This window comes from Dasypus novemcinctus, chromosome 2 (genome assembly GCF_030445035.2).
Source record: "Dasypus novemcinctus isolate mDasNov1 chromosome 2, mDasNov1.1.hap2, whole genome shotgun sequence".
NCBI lineage: Eukaryota > Metazoa > Chordata > Mammalia > Cingulata > Dasypodidae > Dasypus > Dasypus novemcinctus.
The window spans coordinates 185,054,556-185,064,612 of NC_080674.1; the positions used below are offsets into that span (position 1 = coordinate 185,054,556).

General features: G+C 43.0%; 1 non-coding gene across 1 annotated transcript; it reads left to right on the forward strand.

Annotated features, from left to right (window-relative positions):
• The first annotated feature begins 8,400 nt into the window (after positions 1-8,400).
• LOC111758842 (U6 spliceosomal RNA) lies at positions 8,401-8,507 on the forward strand. The gene has a single exon (XR_002792994.2). It is a non-coding gene; the product is annotated as a U6 spliceosomal RNA (small nuclear RNA).
• Positions 8,508-10,057: the final 1,550 nt, after the last annotated feature.

Below are 10,057 nucleotides of genomic sequence, written 5' to 3' on the forward strand. Positions count from 1 at the left end.
TTGTTTAGACTTTGTGTGAATTACAGGCATTCTTTATATATTCTGAAGGATCATGCATTTTTTGTATAAGCCCAGAACAAAGCAGTTTCTAGATGTGGTGCCAGCTCTCAGCAACCCTGGCAGAGGGTTGACTTTCAAACACAACCTTGGGTAAAATGCCTCAGTTTTTGTTCTTTGGCATTTGAGATATAAATTGGACTAGTAGTCCACGCTTGCCTAATGGATTCGTAGGGTGTGATATTTAGACTACACATTCCATTCTCAGCACCTAGAATGGTGCCTGCCACTCAGGAGGACCTCTCTCAGCATTTAATCAAAACAGTGAATGAATGGATTCAACTAGTGGAGGCTACAGGTTTAATCAGGACTACAAATGACAAGAACAGGGTCTGAAAGCACATATATCCAAGGACGTTACCTTGGTTAGGAAGGCCCTGGAAGGCTCCCCTAAGGATATGGTCTTAGGGGTGAGACCGGAATAGAAGTTAATGAGCTGAAGAGAGAAGCAGAGGGAACAGCCCGTGCAAAGGCCCAGTGGCAGACTGGAGACTGGCAAATTCAAGGAGCTGAGAAGGTTGGTGTGACTAGAGTGCTGAGAAAGGCAGGGAGTGGCTCAGGGGGCAGCTGAAGGGGCAGACAGGGCCAGATCACACGGGGCCTTGTAGGTCATTGCCAAGTCTTGGTCATGGTCCTGAGAATACTGGGAAGCCAATGAATGTCTTCAAGAACTTTGGGCAATTTCTCCCCCTTCTCTTAGCCTCAATCTTCCCATCCAAACGACGACAGCTTGAGGGAGCACACTCTGTACATATGTCATTTGCCTTCCTAGTATTCATCTCTCTCTTTTCTTCCTGGAAACAATACCTTGAACTTCCCTTGCAATCTAACTTTCTCGCTTCTCAGCCTGGGTGGATTGGTCCCCTCCCAGCTCCATCAAGGGACTGTCATTTCCCTAAACCAGTGAGGACATCTCTTCCCTCTGGCCACAAGAAGTGATATGATGGTGGTCACAAAACACAAGCAGTGCAAAGCTGAAGAGTAGAATGCTGTCTGGGGCGTCTGGGGTATGATGCTTTTCCTTCCTTGGGAACTACTAGGAGAATGTCTCCCTTTCCCCCTGGATGGTTTGTTTGAAACTTCTCTGCATCTGGAGCGGCAACTGTTGGGATCAAACTCGTGGGACTTAAAAGATGAAGCTAACATTCCGAAAGAAAGAACCAAGGTATGTAGCTAAACCGAGCCTTGATGATACTTTGTGAGCATCTTCATCAAGCCTCACCTAACACCAAACTACTTCTAGACCTTTCAGCTTTCTGAGCCAATAAGTTCTGTTGATTTTTAAGCCATTTTGAGTTGGGCTTTTGGACACGGGAGTAAATTAATTGATTCAGACGATTGAGCTAGCTCTCTCTAATGTTGCTGAATCTGCAGAACAGTTTTTACAAAGACTCTTCAAAAGACAGGGCATCTGGGAGGTAGAAACCATGTGGAAACTGTAATCTGAAGGCATGAAATCTCATATTTTACCCAAGTATTATGATGGGCCATCAGTCCAAAACTTCACACCACAGTACAACCAAATTCACAGTGAGTGGTCTGAAATTCATGTGGACACGGCTCCAAAGTTTCAGGATTCAGTTTCCATTTGGAGGAGAGCCTAGAATTTTTGGATGTTTCCCCAAAGATTCAAGCTGGTGGATCTGAAAAGCCAGCAGGGAGATCTCCTCTGAGAGCCTTTTTCACGGCCCTCCAGGATACTTCCTTCCCAAGGATAAGAAGGAACTCTTCTGCTGGGCCTTAAGCCCTTCCACGGTGGAAAGTTGGCTGGAAATCAGAAGGGATGAGTAATGAGGAAAAGTCTGCAGGCTTCAAAGAGCCTGGGTTGGGGCTAACTTCAATAATAAGTAGACAGCCTGGCTGAGTGGGTTCACCATTTGTCGAAGCCCACTCATTCCTTCCTGGTGCTGTGAATGCTTGGCTGTCTCTTCTGAACTCAAGACAACCAAGGAAGGGCAAGTGGCAAGCCTGCTGTGTTGAAGCTTTGAGTTTCAGCTGGCAGAGTTTGACCCTGAAGAATCAGCATGGCCTCCATTCTGTGAGGTATCTCCAGCTTCAGGGTCCTTTCTCCTGAGCAACTCGCTCAGATTTTACCAAAAAGGAGCTGGAGCATCTTGGCGGAAGAAGGGGGAGCAGAAATAACGTTTGATTCGCCTGTTCATGATTTGTTGGAATTTGTCTTCGACAACCAATATTTGTTTAACTCTCTCTGAAGTGAACAGTTATCCAACCTCTCAGAACTTCAGTTTCTTCTTTGGTAAAATGGGGACCATAGAAATCACATAGCACGGTGTCCAACACATAAGCGAGCTCAATACATATTGCTGTAATAGGTAAATTCCAACAGGAGAATGTTACAAAGAGAGAAGATTATAGTCCAGCATCATGAAATGTCATACTGCCATGGAAATAAAAATAAAAATCTAACTCCCCAGATAAAAGCGAGCTGCTTCCCAGTGCTCATTCGCATGAAACTACAATGATATACTTTCGGTTTTGCAGTGGCGGGGTCGTAGAGTTCAGCCCACGCCCTGGCATGTGAACTTGTGGTTTCTGTCCAATGACTCAGTCCATGACGGGAAAATTAACTTATTCGAGCGGAATGATGTCAACGTCCCTTGGAGGAAGGTGCTGGTACAATGTACAGTCTCTGCAAATGTCTGAGATGAGGAGACAGAATCATGCCGTCTGCGGGGTTTGCCGATACGAGGTTCACATTTAGAAACCCTGATGTTAATCTAAAACATTTTGGTTTGGCATTGGGGGAGGGAAGAGGGCAGAAAGGGAGAGAGGCGCTCATGCAGCCACTGTGTAGCCGCGGCATGAGTGGACCAAACAAACACCCCGCAAGCCTGGCCCCCCAAGTCTCTGAGCCAGGGGACCCGGACAGCTGTTGGCTCTCAGATTGTTGTTTCTTTTCCTCCTACTGGGAAACCTTCTTTCCCAGAGGGGATTTCTCCAGTGACTTCTGCCGATTTCTCCTTGCAGCGTTGTGGGAGCCAGAGAAGCAAGTGGGCAACTGGAGGAAAACAGGAAAAGGCAGGCTTCTCGGGAGCCTTCTGACAGCCTAGATTGACTTCAGCGGTTTGGACAAGGTTAACGTTTTTCCAAACCAGCTCCTCCATCACTGTAACAGCTCGGGTGTCTGGGAAAACTGGCTTTTGGTAACAGCCAGGATGTGAAGAGATAGATTAGAAAGAGTAGGAAGGGGTCAGACTCTGTCTCGCTCCGAGCCAAGGAAAGAAAGAGTGAGAGGTGAGTGGTCAGTGTCTTGGGTGGATGGGGCCAGTGGGCTGTGGGTGGGGGTGGGGGGGCAACTGAGCTCTTCCCACCCCAGATGCTGGAAGCAGCGTGCATCAGAGACCCACAGGGGCCACTCGGACTTCTCAGCAGAAGCTGCTCGCAGCACTAGCAAGGCGGACACTCCTGGCAGGGCACTGGTGTATGAGGTCTGAACGGGAAGAGGGGATTAGAGCCGAGAAGGAAAACCTCGCCACAAGGATTATTTACAAGCTATAAATCCAGTTGTTAATTTTAAACCATCAAAACCATTCTCACACGGCCAGCTCAAAATGGCAACGGATGGACGCTAACGCACGGGTCATCCACGAGGAGAGCCCCAGCCACGCCAGCCACTGCCTTTCCCGGTGGATAAAATATGACCTTCATTACAAGTCAACCCATTCTCATTAGGAGAGGGGGAGGGAGAGACTGGAGAAGGCGGTTGAGAAATGGAGGCTGCTCGCCGGGATCAGAAATGTGCATGCAATTTGCAACAGGAAGAAAGCAAGGCTGACTTTTATAAAAGATGTGCCAAGAACACTTCAGGCTCCAGAAGAGACATGAGCCCGAAGCAGGCAAGGCCTTGCTGATTACACAGAGGCGAGATCCAGCACTGCCATTCATGCCAAAGGCTTCCTTTCTCATCTGTGAAAAGTTTACTGTAAGGCCGAAATTTCTCATAACTGTCCTACTTAATTACATATGTGTGTGAGGGGGGGAGGCGAGGCTTCACTGCTGGCCCCCAAAAAAGAATGACTGGTAATAATAACTTTACAGAGTTATTAGGACATCTATTGCCTTTTTTCTCTGTTTGATTTACATCACTGTGCATTTATTATGCAGTAGATACAAGGGTAGTTACAATAAGTGAATACTACTAGCATCTCTTCTTTAAAGATGAGGACACTGAAGTATGATAATTTACACAATGATACACAGCTAGTACATGCCGGAGGAGTCAGGATTTGAACCCACATTTATGTGGCTCCAGCAGCTTTGCTTATAACCCCTCCACTCTAGCAGCCTGTGCTTCTCAGAGATATTTTCCCCAGATTCCTTGAGCTATCTCTTCCCACTTCAAAGATAAAGAAACCAAGGCTAAGAGAAGGGAAGAACACACCCAAGGTGAGCCAGGCCCCGAGTGCTGGAGCTGGATTTCCACAGAGTTCCTTGAAAAAGGCTGAGCATGGCCTTCTAGAAGCCGAAGATGGGTCCATCTTAGTGCTGACCCCAGGCAACCAAAACAAGACATTCAAAGGCTTGCAGTCTTCCAGAGACTGCCCCTAATTCCTGCTCCCTTGAGCCTCAGAATTGCTCTGGTTCTTACTCTTTACAAAATCAGCTTCTCTTTCAATTCTATGAGCTACTCCCAATCCTTCAATTAATATCATTTTTTGTTTGTTAGCTAAAATTGGGTTTCTGTTGTGTACAACCACCCAGTCCTCACTGTCATAGGAATATACTGAATGAAAAAGGTCAAAGCCTGGGAAATCAAATTCTGAAGTCAAGGTTAAGGTGAACCCAAGGCCAAGAGAGAGGAACAAGCCAATAGGATTAGAATTTGTGAAGCTATAAAAACAAATGCTAGTGGAGAAAGAGGCTTCAGGACAATAAGGGAAGGAGGCTGGACTACCGGAGGCTTGGATTTTATCGACTTCTGATCTTACGGTGCTGTAAATGGATGGCCCTGATTTAAAGAATTCCTAGGCTCTGTTCATCAGACCATGTAGCCTTTTGTAAATTGGAATAATCATATCACTCGTGGTGCAAAGGCAAAACTTTATTCAAAAACTATTTATATTTTTATTTTTATATTTAATTTATATTTGTGCTATGAAACTGCTCTCCATTTACAATAGTACTATAAAGCTTGTTTTCTTAAATTAAGAGAGGAAAGATGAGTCTCTTTAAAGGAAAATTTTAAATATGGCAAAAACTGTAGTAGTGACGTTAAAAAATGAGTGACATTTAAGAAACTGCACAACACAGTTTATTTAATAATACAGTGAATGGAGCTTGAACTGTGATGACAAAACTAAGCCAAAAACCTTGAGATAAACCAAGATTAAACTTCTTACTTCAACCTCAATTACCTAGATAGGAAGGTTTTAGCGAACTTTAACCTGAATTGTCCAGAGATTAGCCTCTTTTTAAATGTTTAACTTCACTTTCATAAGGAAGCAGAGTCTGTATCTAGATTGGCCTCTGGGATTCAGAAACTGCACATGGTAGGGTGATGTCAAAGATAAAACAAAAACTACCAGAGGGGAAAAGCAAGTTACAAAACTGAGTCTATTAACTTACCAGTCAAGGAAGCAAACAACGGTGGAGAAATTCACTGAGTAGTTCGCTGTGTGGAAAAACTCAGGTTTTGTAAGTACTAGAAAGGGTTGTTCCTAGTCAAATTTCGCATTGAATACTAATACACAGGACACAGCATCAGCCTGAGCACAGTTGGTTAAGGCAAATGCCATTGCCATCGGTCAGGAATATCTTCAGTGATATCCAGAGAGTCTGGCAAGAATCACTCAAAATCAGCTTCACAGAGTGGCATCACCATCCCCAAATCCTCAAGGTTGGGGAATGAACAATGGACTAAAGCAGACTTATTATTATTCTACTATAGACTTATTATTATTCTAGCAATGGAAGAACTCTTATCACTGATATAAAGGCAGTGGCCACCAGAGGTTCTAAGGGATGGGAGAGGGAAGAATAGGTGTAGTATTGGGGAATTTTCAGGTCATGGGAGTTGTCTTGCATGATATTGCAGTGACAGATACAGGCCATTGTATATTTTGTCATAACCTACAAAATTGTGCAAGACAGTGTAAACTATAATGTAAACTGTAGTCCACAGTTAATAGCAATGCTTCAATATCTATTCATTCATTGTAACAAACATACCACAATAATGAGGGATGTTGTTGATGTGGGAAAGTGTGTGAGGGGAAGGGAATGGGGCATATGGGAGTCCCTTATACTTTCTATGTAACATTTATGTGATCCAAGCTTCTTTAAAAATAAAAAAAAAATTACTTAAAAAAATCATCAGCTTCAGCTGTTGAGGGTCAATTACAATGAAACATAACATTCATTTTTTTTATTGCTAGGAAAGTGGTGACCTAAGAGGAAAGTTTTCTTTTAAATTCCCTTCTCTTAGCTCTCCCTTTTCATGCTCTGATAAATGACCACATAAAGGATACACAGATGATCAGGTTTTCGGATCTATACCACCATCTTTGTTTCAGTACCATTCTTACAGATCCCATCGTGTTTAAGTCACTTAAGTCTCCTTTTGAGAGAGAATCATCCCCTATATGAATCAACACGATGGCAGCTCTGTGGCTGCATTGAAGACCTGGTTAACAATATACTCAACACCAGCAACAATTAATCTCAACATAACAAAACTATGTCAAGGGGAGAGAGGCCATTGGTTGGTATGTATGACCTTGGACAAGGAATTCCTTGTTCTTGAATTTTTTATAGGAGCCTCTTGACTTCATTTAAATCCTAAAACATTAATCTAAATGCAACAAAAAGTGATAATCGGAACGTGAATGCTACTTTCTTGCATCAAAAAATAACCCCAGGGAAACGGACTTTGGCCCAGTGGTTAGGGCGTCCGTCTACCACATGGGAGGTCCGCGGTTCAAGCCCCGGGCCTCCTTGACCCGTGTGGAGCTGGCCCATGCGCAGTGCTGATGCGCGCAAGGAGTGCCGTGCCACGCAAGGGTGTCCCCCGCGTGGGGGAGCCCCACGCGCAAGGAGTGCGCCCATGAGGAAAGCCGCCCAGCGTGAAAGAAAGAGCAGCCTGTCCAGGAATGGCGCCGCCCACACTTCCCGTGCCGCTGACGACAACAGAAGCGGACAAAGAAACAAGACGCAGCAAATAGACACCAAGAACAGACAACCAGGGGTGGGGGGGGAATTAAATAAATAAATAAATCTTTAAAAAAAAAAAAAAACCCCAAGTGATTTTATGGTCTACCGTCAATGTAGTGACTGAGTGAGTGTATTAGTCAGCCAAAGGGGTGCTGATGCAAAGTACCATAAATCTGTTGGCTTTTATAAAGGGTATTTATTTGTGGTAAAAGCTTATAGTTACAAGGCCCTAAAGAGACCAACTCAAGGTTGCTTACTCACCAAAGTCAGTTGCCACATGTCAAAGTAAGCTGGTCACTGATCTCTGCCTGTTCTCTCAGGCCTTCCCGGCTACTCAGCTGCTCTGTTGTTCTCTTTGGCTGCAAACTATCAGGAAAATGGCTCATCTCTCTTCCAGGGGCTTTAGCTGGTTGAGCCTTCTCCTTCCTGTCATACAGAAGGACTGAAATGACCAAGTTCTCTCCTCTTCCATATCTTCTTGAATGAGTGTCCATTTATATCAGTCCACCAAGGGGGAAGAGACTCAACCTGAGTCACACCGTCCTGCCGTGGTCTTAACAGGTCATTTAATCAAGGGCCCCTCAACCGCATCCAGTATAACCAAAGGGTATCACACCCAGAATAGATAAGTTTACAAACATAATATTTCTCTTTCTGAGATTCATAATCTCAAACTGCCACAGTGAGTGAAGGCTTTTGCAATTGAATATGAACTGCATACACATTCTACATGTTGGCATTTACTGCCATTGCTATTCTACAAGACAGTTTCTAAAGCAGTGTTCTTAATCTAGACCCCCCATCCAAGGGAGAAAGCCATGTCCCCATGATGGAACCCAGTTATCTCTGGCTCTTCCTGAGAGATCCGTTCTTTGACAGGCAAGTCATTTGGGTTATCACTAGTATAGAAATATGGGAACCCCCAAAAGGTATACAAGCCCAATCAAATCTACCAAGATGGTAGACTCCTCCTCTCCAAGGCCTCCAAAATGGTCATAATCGGTTGACAGAAATACACAAATTTAAACATACTTCTCAGGTATATATATTTGGTACCATTATAATGAAATATACCAAAGTTCAACAGAAAAAAATATATAGTGAGTTCAACCAGCACAAGGAAATTTTCCTTGATCTCTCAACAAGAATTAAGTTTTTAAAAAAGCTTTATTTGTGCTCGCTTCGGCAGCACATACACTAAAATTGGAATGATACAGAAAAGATTAGCACGGCCCCTATGCGAGGATGACACGCAATTTTGTGAAGTGTTCCATATTTTTTTTTTTAAAAAAAAGCTTTATTAGTTACATCCTATGAAACAGTAATTTTCCATCAGCAAAATTTTACATTATATGGCTTGAAAATAATTTTGACCTCTTTTTCCCAAAAGTTGGTTGCTGAATATTAACCTGAGGATGCCATTCTTACTGGCAAGACTCTTCATTGGAGACCAACCAGAAACAACAATTATGGAATTCTACAAAAAGATAATAAACTCAAACTGAGTTTGGTACATAAAATAACTCCTCACAATAATTTTGAGGTACTTAAAATACAGAGAATACCAGACAAACCTAATTATATTTATTATTATCTTTTCTATTTTTAAGGTGAAAGAGAAAATCTTTGTGTTTACATGATAGCTGTCCAGGAGATCCCAAAGATATCTCAGGTATAAAAGGCATCCTTGGGGTTTGATGATTCTAAATGTGGGACCTCATTTGGGGGAAAGCGATATCCAAAGGAGTCATCGGAATAGTTTGGCCACAGGAATGAAGGAAAGTTGTTGTCTTGGCTGCCTCAGCAAACAGAGGGACAAATTAGCTAACAGAAGTTAACGCGATAATCATAAAGAAGGTCAATCATTTGTGAAGTGAAGACTACTTGTAGTTTCTTTTAAAACAACCAAGGAGCATAAAAGCAAAGAACTAAACCCTTGAGAATTGAGACGACATCAAACAAGGATAATTATTTCCTCATGTGGAGGGAAGATATACAGTCCAAGGTCATCATTTTTCCTTCAGCTATCAGACCTCTTTAAGGTTTTTGCTACTGATGTTTTATACCATTGTATGCATATATTGAAACATACATAAATAGACATACTATGCAATATTTTATATTCTTAATCTTGTTAATATATGACAATGGATAGGTCACACTGATTTTGCCATTTTGAGTTAAGAGCAATATGAGCAAGACTATAACTAAGTACATGGCTGGCCAGGGTGGCTGAAAAATGGTGGGTCAAAGACGTCCTTGTATTCCATGGAACCTGTGCCTACGCTACCTCTTGTGGCAAAAAGAACTTTGCAGATGGAATTAAGTTCAAGAATTTGAGATTGCCCTGTACTTTCTGGGTGGCCTGAGGTAACAGCAAAGGTCCTTCTGAAAGGGAGGCGGGAAGTCTAGGAGGAGAGTAGATGCCTGCTGCTGGCTTTGAAGATGGGGGAAAGCGCCACAAGCCCAAGAATGCAGAAGCTTCTAGAAGCTGAAAGAGGCAAGCAAACAGCTTCTCCCCCTGAGCATCCAGAGGAACCAGTCCCCACCAAAAACCTGGTTTTTAGACTTTAGACCTCCAGAACTGCAAGGGGGCAAATCTGAATTGTTTTTAAGCCTCACATGGTAACTCTGTACAATCTTTCCCTCTGTTTTAGGAATTTGAAATAAAAAATATTCACTGCCAACTTTCTAGGTTTCAAAGTCAATTAGAGACCTTAGAAATTAAATTCAAGTCATCCTAAAAAAGCAATACAATCACTAATGATAGTAAAAATATCAGAAATAGACCATTTTAGAATGTACATAGTTAGCTGAATTGGAACAATTT